General features: G+C 40.1%; 1 protein-coding gene across 1 annotated transcript in view; it reads left to right on the plus strand.

Annotated features, from left to right (window-relative positions):
* The window catches only part of CLVS1 (clavesin 1), a 171420-nt gene that overhangs the window by 67312 nt on the left and 87997 nt on the right, over positions 1–16111 (plus strand). The gene's annotated exons all lie outside the window — the stretch shown is intronic.

A 16111-nucleotide genomic window follows, 5' to 3' on the forward strand; every position in this document is an offset into this window, starting at 1 on the left:
AAGAGATTTCTGGGCTGTGTAGTGGTTTCAGTAGTAGCCTCTGGGGTTCCCTCTACTTTTATCAGCGATTCTATGAAAAGTAATGTGAGAGAAGAGGTAATGCTTAGCATCCTGGGGATACATTATGAAACAAAAGTAAAAGTATATTTCAGGGAGATTAAGAATCAGCCTAGATAAGTCTCACATCCCTTCTTAATTTCCTAAGAGGATAGACTCAATGGGGCAGCCCCCTCCCCGTAGATGGCATTTATATGTAGCCGAGTAAATAACAAAATATGGTATTGGATACGTCTCAGGTCAAGCAGCCGTTACTAATGTTCTTCAAAGGGCCAGAGCAGGAAAACCATTTCAACCACCCCTTGTACCGAGTATGGTGAGTAATGGGTGGCTCTGTTTTTTTTAAATGGTGGCTTCTTCATATTTGGCGCCCAATAAATGTCTGGCACCAAGTGGGCCTCTGATAAACATGCGTTTTATCACAGAAAATAAGAATGGATCTTACTTTCGGAAATAACTTTCCCATTTCCCGGAGCAGAGGGACAGAGCAGGCATATCAGAGAGGAACAGCATGCATCTGCTTCTGGAGCGGCAGCTGGTCCCGTGTATCTACATCATGCAATGTATTGGGGGAACTTTTTAAAGTTGCTTTTGCATTTTCAGTCTATATGGGGTGTACAACCTTGGCTTAAAAATCCTGGTCACAAATGTGCTTACTCTTCACTCTCAATCACTTTTTTTTAACTCTAACTCTCCTTTTTTCTCACCTCCTCTTGTCTGAGCCCCCAGTATCTGATCCCTCATTCCTTAAAACTTTTATCAAAAGGAATTTTAAATAAGGTGCAAGATTTATTCCATGCCCTATAATTATACTGACCATATATCCAGGATTTTCTTTGATATTACAAGTGTCAGGTAATTTTTTTTTCAAAACAAGTAATTCATTACATGTGTAAGTAGATGTGTTTCGGTTCTACACTTTCATAAGATTTTTCAGAGATCAGGAATGGAAGGAAAACGTCCTTTATCCGACCCTGTGTTCCAATTTTCTTATTGAAAATGTGTTGATTATATAATGCATCCCTTGCCAACTTTGCTAGTGTGATGTGGGTCTCACCAAGTTGATGCGTGTGAATGTATTCTAAAAGGAAAACTTTACAGAAATAGAAGCTATTGTTATGAGAACTTAGATGACCTCTGGTGAGGCAAGTTGGGTCCTTTCTGGGCCTCCACTCATCACGTTCCAGGATCGGGGAGGACTTCCACAAGCTCCTGCAGCTTAGGTTAAGGAATAGGCTATACAGGTGATGGGGAGGGGTGCTGGGTCAGGGTCCGAGGTGCATCCTCCATCATCTTACAGGAAGGTGGTTGGGCTCCTTTTTTACTTTCTCTTTTTACAAGGCAAGGTCAGCACCCTTGATTGTGGGAGATCATCAGGCCATTCTGCAGTCAGAATGTTGGATGAAGCCACAACACTCTCTGGGAACTCTGTCCACCTGGCCCCTGGAGGATGAGAACCTTCTGCCAGAAGGAGGGGGCTTCTGGTCCTGGGCAAAGCTGAGTGTGGGTGCAACTCTCCCATATAAGATACAGATACCTCCTTCCCCATGCCATTTATCTCACTGGCTTGGCACCTCTGACAAAGTGCCCAGGGTCCCCGTGGACAATGCTGCCTTGTTCCCCTAGAGGTGGTCAGCTCTGACTGGCCACTGGCAGCTTTTCCCTCCAGGTTGTCTTCTCTCAAGGCATTGGGGACATTCAGATGCCATGGTCACCCCTCCATGGGCTCTTCCAATGACATTTTTTCATCATAGGGATTTTCTACATCCCCAAGGTGGACGTGAAACCCTCTAACATTTCCAAAAAGCCACAATGGCACTGAATAGAATCCATCCCTTTGTGGTCCCCATTGTTGTGAAAAGATGATCCCAGATGGCTCTCCACTCCTCCTGCATGGAGGTTCAAGATAAATCACAGCACCACTGGGTGATTTATGGTATTGGAGGGTGGGATAGATCCTGATGGAGAAAGAGGAAGCTTGCATGAGGCCAGTGGTAGCAAGAGAGGAGAAACCACAGCTCTCCTTTCTTCCTGTCAACCCTCAGAGGGACCTGAAGAGGTCAGGGTTTTGTGATGGACATGCTGGGGTGATATGGAGCTGAAGGGAAGAGACAGAGGTCCTATGTTTCAGTGAAGGAACTTGCTTTTTTTCCTGTGCTGTCTTTTGTAGGATAAGTGGCCTTATCAGGGGGTGAAAGTCAGACTTCTTTTTGCTATGCAATCTGGTCTGGGGTTTCAGCTGTTTATAGGAGTTGTCTAGGTTGACCTATTCCTCAACTCCTGGAGAATTTTGGACACTGGGATATTATAGCCCCCTCCCAATAGGTATGACCCTCTGCAGGGAGAAGAGGATGGGGGCAATTTCCAAGAGTTTACTGTTCAGACAATAAGAATTCTGAATCATTTTTGGTCAACCCTGCACCTTGCATCACATGTTCTAGAATGTTGGCTTTTAACCCTATCACCTGGTGCTTAGTTCTACAAGCCCTTCCATGAAAAATTGAAGGTTGGGTTCTCTGAGGAACACACATGGACAAGTTAAATGTGCAGGAGATTCATTAGCGACTGCTTTTGGGTTCAACACCCGATGAAATGAAGCTATGGAGAACAGTTCAGCAGAGGGAAAAGCTAAGATTCAGTCTCAACAAAGGCTTCACCTAACCTAGAGGGCATTCTGAAGCTGGGATGAACCTTCAGAAATAGTGGGGCCAATGGCAGAGTTTTCATATTTCCACAGTGTCCCATTACTGATGCACTGTGAAGGGGGTGTGGACATAGGTGAAGTGGCTCTCTTTAGAGAGGCAACCCCCAGAGGTGCTGCCAGCTGAGTACTGTCTTCCCAGCAGCTGGGAAAACGAATAAATCTTTCAGTCCTGAAGGAGACCTGGAAAGCATATCAGAGCATCCGTACAATACATAAAAGATATTTGGAACATCCTATAATGTAGTAAAGAGGTTCCCTTATTCTGAATCTAAATGTATAACTTTTTTTCTTGGTTACCTGAAAGTGGAGGTGATAGCAGGTAATATGGAATAATGGACAGTGGGCTAGTAACTCATGGACAGAGTCTTTTATTTGGGTCTACTTCCATGCTTGAAAAGGTAATTATACTGTCCTCGACAACACTCATCAAATAAATGGTGTGTGCATAGCACTTTGGTTATGCACTCCGTTGGCTAAATTAAATGCTATAATAGTGATCTTAAGGAAGGATGCTGCTCTTCAAGGGATCAACAAATTTTACATCAAGTTACCCTGTATCAGCCAGGCCCTAAATGCTAATAAATACACAATCTTCCTTTTAAAGCAATGCTTTGAGGAAATGTCATTGTTTAGAATATTGTTGTTCCAGTTACATAAATATTCCATGAATATTAGTTCAAAGAGCTTTAGTTGAAATACTAATTTTGAGAATGCCTGGAAGTCATTTCCTCTTGCTCTGCAGTTTCATCTCCTAAATGTGGTCAGTAATGTCTAAAACTGTTGCATCTGTTCATTACAAGTTGTTTAAATTTTAATCAAATGTAAAGCAATATTTATGCCACCACTTTAATATAATATGCCATTATTCTCATTTCTGCTGGGGAATTCTGGCAGAATGAACACGCTGAAGTCCTGCTCTCGAGTTTTGCAATGTTTCCAGAATCAATCGTTGGAATTATTTCTCGTAAATCACGGCAGCCCCACCATTATAATCACCAACACAATGTTTATCAGTGTTCAGCCAACCCAGATGCTTCCAGAGCTTACTGTGCCCAAGTGTTTTACTTAGAAAGAGCTGTAGCCTTGTGTTATTTGAAAAATATTTGACTCCTTTAAGGACCCAAACATTTGTTAAGGGTTTAGAGGATCCTACTTTTCACTCCTGGGAGAAGGTGGAGACAGCCCCTTCTTTACTTTTTCTCTTTTCACTGCTCATGTCTTTACCCTTTGACCAATCTGGTCATTTTGTCAGCTCACTAGCTCTTCATTCATGGTCTACTGTGTGCTCCCTCCACCCTCTTTTCAAAGATGTTTTCTTAATATTTATATCAACTTCGGTTCAGATGCTCCCAACTGCTCTGAGCCAGTCTAGTGGAAAAGGAGGCCCAAGGCTTTTCAACCCTTAATTTGAGCCAACAGTGAATCTTCCATCTCCTCCACATCTCTTTCCATCACAGCCCCTCAGGCCTGTCTTCACTCTCTGGCCTTCTTCCCACATTCTACTTTTTCACCCCTTTTTCCTAAACATGTGATATGTTCGCTACTCCTTGGGGAACCCAAAGTGTCATATCCACTTGAAAGATTAGTGCAGTTACAAGGCTGTCAAATCAGCAGGCATAGGACAGTCCCTGAGTAAATGGACAGTTTTGGGATCAACAGGCTAGGCAGACACATTTTAAATCAATGGTAGAGTCACATCACATTTACAGTCCCTAACACAGATGTGCAGACACACTGATTCATGGTGTATTCATTCAGCATAATATACAGGATTGCAGTGGAGAACAAAGCAGACCTGGCTCCTTTATTCTCAAGGCAGTATACCAACAATATCAAACTTACCTGGAACTAGTTAGAAGTGCTGAATCTCAGGCCCCACTCTATACCTACTGAATCACAATCTGCATTTCAACAACATCCCAAGGTGATTGGCATGGACATTAAAGTTTGAGAATCACTGCTCTAACTTATGGTATTATAGGAGATGGGTCTCTATTTTAGCCTATGCAATGGGTCTTTATCTTAGCCATAGCAGCCTCCCCTGGAGGACTTGTTACAATATGCATTGCTGGGCCCATCCCCAGATTTACTGACTACAGTAGTCTGGAGTGGGGCCCAAGACTTCACCATTCCAAAAAGTTCCCAGATGATAACTGATATGGGATCAGTGCCTGGGTTTCAAACTTGACTCTGCCACTTAAAGACCTCAGGCAAGTCTATTAATCCCTCTAGACCTCAGTTTCCTCATCTATAAAAGGTGGTATAACAAGAGTGTCTATTTATGGGTTATAGTGAAAATTAGGCAGTACATGACAAGGGCTGGGACATAGTGCTTATTGAATGTTAGAGTATCCCTAGAAGACTGTAGAGGTCAGTGCTTATCCATGGACCCTGTGGCTCTAATCCACTGATTGAAATGAAATCACCCATTCCCCACTACTGATGCAGCTTTGTAAGCTTGGATACCTGAAAATTGGATCCTTTGGCCTGTTAACAGGCAGTGAGGGAGGGAGCTCATCCCTGGGCACTCTAGTTAATGATGAAAATCTAGCTTGGGGTCGCCTGCCAGCAATGACACTGGAGATGTTTTGTGACTCTATTCATGTGGTGTGACCTTTTCAATTATTGCCCAGCAGTCAGAAGACAAATCCATTCCCGACACCTTTGCAGTTTGGTGATTAATGGAGGCAAAATTCACCTTTCATCCTGTAGGACTCATTTACAGTTTTTTATTGATCCCCACAGTTTTTATATATTAAAAAAATATTAGATGGGAACACACAGAAAAAAAGAATATTTGTATTTTGCCAAGGAGGTACTTAATTCCTGTTTTCTAAATGCTCCATATATTGAATACTTTCCCTCTAAGCAAACTTCTTTTCACTTTCTCAGGCCACAGGGCCATAATTCTGAATTTGCAATAATGCAGTACGTGATTTTGGAAATATTAGAGCAGTAAAATATTTCCTCTAATGCTCTACTTTATTAAGTATCAATTAAATTCAGGGAGATAATTAGGGCTAATGACACTCTGGTGATCCTGATGGCAAGCAGTATGGCCCATTTAAAATGGTTCCAATTAAATAGGTCTATCTCTGGAATACTTTTGATAAATGGTATTCCAGAAACACATGCATTATAGTTTTAGCCAAAGCCCTGATGCATCCATCCAAGAAACACTTACTAAGCCTTTACTTTGAGCCAGTCACAAAGGCAAACAAGACACAGTCCTTGCTCTTAGGAAAGCCATGTTCCAGAGTGGAATCAGCAGACCTATCAGCAAATGGAGAAAATGCAAGGCAAGTGTATAGTGAGATAGACACAGGGTTAATAAAATCCCAGAGGAGGCACCCAACCCAGCCAGGAGGAACCAGGAATGGCATCCTGAGCATGACTCCAATTCAGCTGATTCTTAAAAGTTGAGTTGGAATTAGGCAAGTGAAGTCCAGGTGGGAGCAATTGCAGACAGAGAAGACAACTTGGGCAAAGGCCCAGAGGCAAGATATAGCTCAGGAAGTGAGAGAAACAGGATAATTTCATGTTCCTGGAGTGCTTATGTGCCAGGCAAGGAGCTTGTGTGCCCACATGTCAGGTGGAAGAATTTGAGCTCTCCTTGCAGATGTTGGGACCACTGAGCTTATTTAAACAAGATGGCAATACAGATTGATATTTTATACAGGTTCAACTTGGTGGGTCTGTGCAGGAAAGGTTCTACGACAGTGGAAGCCCTTACGAGGAAATTGCAATGAATCAAGTAAGAAAGGATAACAGTCAAAACTTGGAGAGGCAGGAGGGATGAATACCTACCTTGGAAATAAAAGAAGCAGTGCTGGATAATTGGATGCTTGGGGGTGGACAGTGATGGAGGAGGTGTCAGGATGAGTCTCAAGTGGCTTTCCTGAGAGCAGGAACTGTGTCTTGTTGGGTCTGAAGTGGACCCAACCAGGAGATCGGGTGGGGGTGGGGAGATTATGAGTATTATTTTGGACAAGTTGAGTTGAAGACCTTGTGGGAGATTTTAGTTGTTTACATTAAGTCTGAGCCGAGGCTGAAAGGTCTAGAGTGCATCTGTAGATTCCGTGGTATTTCAGATCATAGGAAAGGAAAAGATGATTCAGGGAAAAACTAAGGAGTGTGAAGCTGTAATTGAGAAAAGAACCTGTGGGAACGGCAACATTTAATAAATAAATCAGATGCAGAGGAGCCTACAAAGGAGAGAGGGTGGATGGAGCTGTGGGAATAGGAGCAACCTTCATGATTGAATCTAAGGGAGGGGTGCTTCAAGAAGGGGAACCATTCCATTGAAGCTCTGGGGGTGTCGTTAGGGAGCTCTGGGCTAAGGAGGGAAGTAGAGGAAGGGAGGTAACTCCATCAAAACATCTGTCCCACAGACCATGGGGCATGGGGGCATAGGGAAAACTGGAGAAGAGGGGAACGAAAGGAAGATGGTAGTAGAAGAAGTATTCAAACTTACTTTTCTGTTTGACAAGATCTTAGCTGGAAGAATATCCTAAGGGCTTTCATGCATCTGTGGAAGATTAATCATGACAAAGAATTGACCTTCGCAAATTGTTTAGTTCCAGGCTAATATTTCTAAATGCACCAAAGAAGAGAGGTCTGCCTCTCATTATTCTAAAATGAGCGTGACATGGCTGTCTAGGGAATATTATATATTTTATATAATATATTTGCAGAGAAATATGGACAACCACAAGTTTCTAGTCCTATCAGCCTCCCCTGGGATCTAGTACCAAGGAATTAAGCAGAATTCAGTGACCCTGAAGGGCCCCATGTTGGAAAGAAACCCTTGCCCTGCACAAACCATGTTCTCTGGTGCCTAAACCATAGACATTAAAATCATGCATGTTACCAATGAATCAGTCAGAGCTCTTTGGTTTTCAGGAATAGGAAACCAGCTCAAACTTGGATCAAGCAAAATAATAAAAAGGGCTGGGTGGAGGTGGGGGTTGTGTGACATTTGTATTACCGACAGAGCTACTCTGTTTTCCAGGCTCTGCTAGACCTGGAGTCGAAGTTGAAACAATGTCACAAGAACTCAAATCCCCCTTTCTCTGTCCATCTCTCAGTTCCATTTTCCTAGGTACTGACTTCATTCTCTGCAGGCTTTCTGCACAGGGTGACAACAAAGCTTCTTGATCTTTCCAAGTATAAGTAATCACTGGTGTCGGCATTCTTGGCTTGGGGTTGAGTGCTGGGGACTGGGGTTGGAGAGCTGCTCTGTCCGTGATCCCCACGTGGTTACATGCGAACTCAAAAGATGCAGCGCAGTTACAAAAAATTTCCACTTTGGGAACTTAAGGTAGAAAATTAGAGAGTTTTCTTGCAATTCTATATATACTATAGAATATAGTAACTGAAATCAGGAATCTGGGTTTTGGTTTCTGTTTAGCAGCTAATTTCATGGATAACCTTGGACAAATTTCTCAACACCTGTGGACCTAAAGTTCTTCATCAGCAAAATCTGCAGATGTTAAATATAAGAGACACACTCAAATTTTAGCTCACAGCAGAATCTCTGGAGCACTTGTTTTAACATAGTACCCCCAGCTGCAGAGCATCTAATTCAAAAGGGTTGGGAGATGGGATGGGTATAAATGAGAATTTGCATTTCCAACAAGTTTCCAGGTAACATGGATGTATGGGTCCAGGGACCAGACTCGATAACACTGGACTAGATAATTCCTTACAACCCTTCCCAGCACCTGAGCTGTGAATCTGTAATTCTGCCTCCATGGAAATAGTTTTAGTGCCTAAGTCAGAGATGGGACTAGATTTACCTTTACAAATTGTCATGGTTTAACGCTGTATGTGCCCCAGAAAAACATATTCTTAAATCAAATCCAATCCTGTGGATTTGGAATGAACCCATTGCGAGTAGGACGTTTTGATGATGTTACTTTAGTTAAGGTGTGGCCCACCTCAGTCAGGATGGATCTTCATCCTATTCCTGGAGTCCTCTATGAGATAATGAAATTCAGACACAGAGAGAGAAACTGAACATCAGTGGAACCTGGAAGAGAAGGGAGAGTGCAGGAGAGGCAGCCATGTCAGTGGCCATGTGACAGAGAAGCCAAGGATTGCTGTCTGCCAGCCCCAGAATGCCATAGTCTTTGGGGAGAAAGCTTTGCCCTGATGATGCCTTGGTTTGGACTTTTTTCCAGCCTTAAATTCTGAAGGAATAAATTCCCATCGTTCAACCGGATCCATTTCATGGTATTTGTTTGAGGAAACTAAAGCACATACCAAATCTAAACAGTAGGAATGCAGTGTTTAATAGAATTCTGAGGCAGACTCCAAGCTGAGCAGAAAGGTATGATGGGATTAACTTGTGCCGTCTCCCTGCACTGTGGGTGGAGGACAGGAGAGCCCGCCATGTATTGTCCATGCCCGTGCTTTGTTACGAGTGCCTTTTGTGAGGTATGGTAAGGCCAGGTACAGATTGAGAGAGAGAGGCCTGGAGAGTTTTGAGGATTTATTACACACACCGTTCCCTGAGGCAGGGAATGCCTCAAAGAGAAAGCAACAGTCAGACATGAGGCAGGAAGAGCAAGTGAGACTAAGAAAGTGTCTTTCTTGTGGCTTCTGTGAAAAGCATGCAGGGATGGGGCAGGGGTACCGCGATGTGGATTGGCTAGCACTATTTGAGCACGGTGCCCCACAACTAGGTCAGAGTTACTACGGGTATACAGATGTACAGGTGGGGCTGGGCTATCTATAGTGTCACTTCACACGAGTTAGAAAATGTAGTTAATATGCCACAGTCTGGGTATTTCTAGAAAATGCCTCCATGTCCAGTGTTTATGATATAGGAAAGAAGGGAAACAGTGCAGGAGTGACGGCTGTCTAGAAGAAGCTCATATTTTTTTAGTTTAGGTTAAAAATAAGCAAAGTACTGACGAGGAGGAGAGGGACAATACCTACTACCAGTCTAGCACTTAAAGCATTTCCACACAGTATCTTATCTGATCCTCCCATCAGATTTTTTTTTTCTCTGTAAAATAAAAGCAGAGCAGGAGAGTGACACATCATTTCAGAATAAAAACATGAAAAATATCGATTGGAACCATCAATCAAACATCGATTCTGAGTAAGATTTTGGTTGTCTTGGAGGCCAACTAAAGACCCCAGGCTTTGTGTTGTGTCCCACCATCAGAGCAAGACTTTGTTAGAATAAATCGGTGACAAAGCGCATCTCCATTTTCACCAAAGGGGAGTGTTTGCTGTTGCTAAGAAACCAATGAGAATTGCTAACTCTTCTGAGCCCAAAAACAAAATTTCAAAGATCTATTTCTTATTTTTATATTCAGAGAGCCACAGTTTTTGTATGACACATCTTAGCTATGCATAATATATACCCAGAGAGCTACACAAATCATACCTGTACAACTCAGTAAATTTTCAGAAGATGAAAGCATCTACATAACTAAATGGAAATCAAGCAAAGGACACTACCAGTGGCCCAGAATCCCCTAGGCTTCCTCCCAGTAACTAACCCCAAAGGTAGCCACTGAAACCCAACACCATGGATTAGTTTTGCTAGAATGCCATTTAATTTGCAGGAAAAAAAAAAAAGCATTTAATCTCCAGGACCAGGTGTTCTTGCCTGAGTTGATCATTCTTTTGCAGTGCAACAATCCTTTGGAGGCCTATCTGTCTGTATCTTTTTTCATAAAATATCTAAAATTATTAATATCTTTATTTGGAATTTAATAAAAATATTCTTGGAAAAATATTGAGGCTAATAAGTATAGTAACACATTGTCTTTGTGGAATTTATACAGCAATTATATCTTAAAGAATGTAGGATAAGCATTGCAAAGTTGCTGCATTAAGCTTATATGCCTTTTCCTTAAGAGGGCCGCACAAACTTTCACTATAGAAGCTATTTATTCCCCTTTTGCAAAATGATTCTAGTAGAGTTGGTCCTGTGATTTCCAAGCCCCACCACTTATGAGAATAAGAATTTGATTCACAAACCAAATTCACATATAAAAATAAGAATTTGGTTGACAAATTCTGAAATCTGTTCTACAACTAATTTGTTGCAATGTACTTTGAAATCTATTATTTTTTGTATATATGTTTCACAATAAAACAAATGTTTAAAAAAAAAGCATTTGGTTGAAGGGCTAATCCAGTATAACATATAGACTTTATCAAGAAATAACAGCTGACAATCCTGAGATTGTGATATAAGGAAGAGTTTATTGAAGACATCATAGATTTAGGTACAATATTAGAGATTTTCATCTAAAATAGTTAAATGTGAAAGTAAATATTTACAACTTAAGAGACAACCTTTAGTTACTGGCATGACTCATGAACCTCAGAAATGACCAATTCTCAGAGTTTAAGGAAGGCTTTATACATAATGAAAATAGTTCTCACATTACCAAGGGAGAGATATTTAAAGGTTTGCCTTTGAGATTCCTTGAAATGGGAGAACAGTAGATACTCAAAGCTCCTCTTAGCTATTGGCAGCTGTAGCATTCTTTAACTCAATTTCTACCCCCAAAACTTCACTATTGGGGGTTTATTAAAAAAATTTTTTAAGCTGCTAATAGTGGTAATAAAAATAAGAAAATGCTAAATTGCACACCCCTGCTCAAAAATAAACATCTACATACGTAATACCTCTCTGTTCTAGTTTGCTTGTTGCTGGAACGCAACACACCAGAGACGGATTGGCTTTTAATAAAAGGGGATTTATTTTGTTAGTTCTTCAGAGGAAAGGCAGCTAACTTTCCACTGAGGTTCTTTCTTACTTGGGAAGGCACAGGATGGTCTCTGCTGGTCTTCTCTCCAGGCCTCTGGGTTCCAACAAATTTCCCAGGGGTGACTTCTTTCTGCATCTCCAAAGGCCTGGACTGAGCTGCAAGTGCTGAGATGAGGAATGCCGAGTTACTTAGGCTGTGCTATGTTGCGCTCTCTCATTTAAGCACCAGCCAATTAAGTCAAACTTCATTCACTGCAGCAGGCACACCTCCTAGCTGACTGCAGATGTAATCAGCAACAGATGAGGTTCACGTACCATTGGTTCATGTTTGCAGCAACAGAACTAGGTGCCTTCACCTGGCCAAGTTGACAACTGAATCTAACTATCACACTCCCCAATGCGCAGTATTAAGATATCTGCTCTTTTCACGTTACTGTACACAGTGAACAGCTTTCTGGTTTTTAAGCTATTTTACCTCAACATCATTTATAATGACTACATTATTTAATTATATGATAACTTATTAACCAATTCCCAGCTCTTGAATGTTTAGACCATGCTCAATTTTTCTGAGTTTGGCATCAAAACTGCTATAAATGTCCCATTGGCTAAATTTTGGGAACATGAATTATTTCCAGAGCATAATGTCTTCGTTTTGCCTTAGATGTATGACAACCATACATTGGGTTGGCTTAAACAACAGGAATTTATTGGCTCATGGTTTAGAGGCCAGAAGTAGTTCAAATCATAGCATCTGCAAGCTACACTTTCTCCCTGAAGAATGCAGCATCCTGATGCTAGCTTGTTGGCAGTCCTTGGGGTCCCTTGGCTTGTGTCTCTGCATCCCATCACACGGCAATGTCCTTCCAGGTTCTATGACCTCTGGTTCTGGCCTCTCCCTTTAGCCTCCTCTTACTTTATCTAATTTCTTCTGTTTACAAAGGCCTCCAGTAATCTGGATTAAGACCGGACCTCATGCAAGAGAGCTAATTTCACTTCACTAAAAATAACATCTCCAAGAGATCCCATAAATAATGGGTTCATACCCACAGGAATGAAGGTTAAGTTAAGAACATGTCTAAATTGGGGTACATAACTCAATCTATCACAAATAAGTTTCTAGAGGTGGCATGCTTCTTGAAAATCATCTACAGGAGGGTCGAGAATCTGCTTCCCAAACCAAAACTGCCACTGGGTATTAAACATGTCTTCGTTTATTTGAAACCTCTTCATACAAAAATGTCTTTGTCTGCTTGTAACCTCTCCACATTGCACAGCATCCTTTTGTTTTAATTTGCATTGTCTTTGATTGCTAGTGAGGTAGAACATTTTTCGTACGCTCATTAGATATTTGTATTCTTTTCTGTGTATTACCTGCTAGTATACTTCACCCGTTTTTCAGTTGGGCCGATTTAATCTTGTTTTGTTATTAATTTTTAAGTGTTTTTTATTAATTAACAAAATTAACTTCCTATCACACATCACAAACACTTTTTTTTTTTTACATGGGCAGGCACTGGCAACATCACAAACACTTTTTAACAATTTGAATTACAAAAAAAAAATGGTGTTCATTTTGCAGTTCTTGTTTAAAGCAGTTTTAAAAGTTTGTATGATCATCTGTCAAACTGCCTTTGCTAAGACTTAGAGAGTCCCTATTTATGCCAAATGCTATATAAAATTCACGAGCATTTTCTTCTAGACTTAGTTTTTTAAATTCAACATTTCAATCTATATGGAAGCTATATTTGAAAAGATGTGAAGAACGGATCTAACTTAATTGTAATTCTATGTATTTGTGTATATCCTAAAACCAGTCGTTGGGTAATGCATCCTGAAATGCACTTTAGGAGGTGGCTAAGTCAATGCTGAGGGAATATTAAGACAGAGAATGAATGCTTTCTGTAAGAGATTTGAGCCAATTTTTGATAAATATGAGTCATATGAACTGGCAAAGATGGGAAGATAGCCTCACTTCAATTTAACAGTTACTTATTCAACCTGCCATGTTCCAGAATTCCGAGCAGGTATAAGTGGAGCGCCAAGCTGTGCATCCTCCCTGGACAAAAATTAGCTTGGTGTGGCTTTGGAGCCATGTGGGAAAAAAGGAAAAATGAGATTGACCAGCCAGGCATGGGGCACATAAGGCGCATGGAAGAGTTTGGAAAATACCTTTCTTTGCTAAGGAATTTAAAATACACAATCATAGAGATAATTTCTACTACCTTAATAATATAAGAGTGGAATTTCATAATTTAAAGATGTTTAGTGGAGAGTATTAGCTATGAAAAATATGTAAAAGATTAACCTAATGCCAGCACTACTGAAATGTCGTTAGTTGAGAGCAGTAATCCCTAATGCTTTAATCTCTGGACTCATTAAGGATTTGGAAGAAATTATGAATAATTTTTCCATTGACTGAATGAGGTTTTAATTAGGATATTCCTGGAAAAACAAAAGTATAGGACAATATTTGGGTGGATTCTAAGACTTTGGAAGGTGGAACTCAATTCTGAAAGAGACTCTCTAAGAGAAAATCTGATTCAGTTGATGTGAAAGAAATGACATCTTGATAGATATGAAGCATGAAACCATCCTGAAATAATTTTTTTTCGAGTCAAAGCACATTATTCTTGAGTACTTTGATACATATTTCTATTTCTTGGTTGTTCCTGTGGTTTCCTCCTATAATGCTGACATTTCTTTGTATTTACATAAAATTGACAGACTTATGTATAATAACTTCCTTAAGAAAATCAACTACATACAAGAACTCTGTTAACTCCAAATATGATGAATACATTGTGGAAATAGTCGACTCAGTATAAACCTGATAGTCAATATTTAAATGCTTTTACAAGCTGTCATGTCCCTCTCATCTACAGACCCCTTTCCCCTGTTCATAATTTCCTTCCTGACTACAAAATAAACAAATAAAATTTCCACTCCTGCATTCCTGCTGGAACCACAGCCTGGAATGCTGTCCACTTATACCCACCCTCACTCTCTTACCTCTTAAAAATTCTAGACGTTCCCGTCTAATAGCATATGGCTGGATCAAACCTCCCTTCCTCTGTGGAGATTTTCTCTAAATACGTTCATTCTTGGTGAGCTTTTCCTCCCTTAAACTCTTCTAATCACTGAAGGAGGCCTTGGGGAGCACTGATAGCAGTGGTTTTCAAACTTTGGCATGCTTCTGGATCCACAGGAGACCTTTAAGCAGTTGTTGCTGGGCCCTTGCACAGAGTTTCTGAGCCCATAGCTCTGGACCTGAGAACCTGCATCTCTATCAGGTTCCCAAATGATGTTGATGCTGCTGGCCCAGGGTCTGCTCTTAAAGAATCACTGTTATAGAGAAACTCCTTCAGTACGCAGAGACTGCATCAGGAATCAAAATGATTTTGCTCAATATCACAGAACTAATTAGTGATATAACCAAGAATATCATAAATTTCAGGGGCATGTTTCCAAGAAAAGAATTTGTGACTCTAAATCTGTGTGTAAAGACTACCACCTCCTTAAATTAAAATAGATTTTGAAGTAACATGTATTTCCCACCGTTGTCAGTATTTCTAGGATAGGAAAAGGTTTCACCATTCACCTACTTATCCTAAGGAATAACCTTGACAAATTCATTAATCCATTCTTTTTCTCACCTATATAATGGTTGCCCATTTCAAATGATTTTGTCTCTTTAATATTTTTCAAATTCTATTTACCTCTATCCATCCTTGGAGCCACGATTTTGGCTCAGGACCTCATCAGTTCTTTCCTAGAGGACTGAACAGTTTCCTCACCAGCCTTTCTGCCTTGGTCAGGGCTTGCTTTGATCCATTGTTAAGGTTTCCTAATAATTTTTCTAAAATATCAAACCTGCCATATAATACATGCCATATTTAAATTTGAAATGCATTTTAATTGTAAGTTTCAAAAATCAAAGTAATAAATATTCATTGGGGCAAATACATTTTTAAAGAGTACAAAGAAAATAAAAATTAACCACAATTCACATTTTGGTATATTTCCTTTTCATCATATATACACATATATAGCTTTAAAAATTTGAATTTCTTTTTAAAAACAAGTTTGTGGATATGTAATCCATAAACAATATCCCAGCTGACAGAGGTGTTCCAGAGAGTATCAGTATTTCTTGAATGAACATAACCTCTTGTTGGTTCCTTAATTTGGACATTTTCATGGACTTAGAATTATAAGCTTGTTATGTAATAAATTCCCTTTATAAAGCCATTCCATTTTTAGTATATTGCATTCCTGCAAACTAATATGCCATCTTAATAATATTAAGTGTTCCAGACCATGAATTTGGGAAGTCTTTCCACTTATCTAGATCTTATTTAATTACTTTTGACAATATTTTATTCTTTTCACTATACAGGTATAGTGCTTTTTGTTTAAATAGTTTTTAAACACATTTTATTCTTTTTGATGCTATTGTAAGTTAAATTTTCTTAATTTCATTTTTGGATTCTTCATTACTGTGTATTGAAACATAACGGAGTCTTGTATTTTGTCTCGATACTGCAGCCTTGCTGAATTTATTTATTCTAATAGTTTTTAAAATTTTATTCCTTAGGATTTTCTATATACAA

This window comes from Tamandua tetradactyla, chromosome 6 (genome assembly GCF_023851605.1).
Source record: "Tamandua tetradactyla isolate mTamTet1 chromosome 6, mTamTet1.pri, whole genome shotgun sequence".
In the NCBI taxonomy this organism is placed as follows: Eukaryota; Metazoa; Chordata; class Mammalia; order Pilosa; family Myrmecophagidae; genus Tamandua; species Tamandua tetradactyla.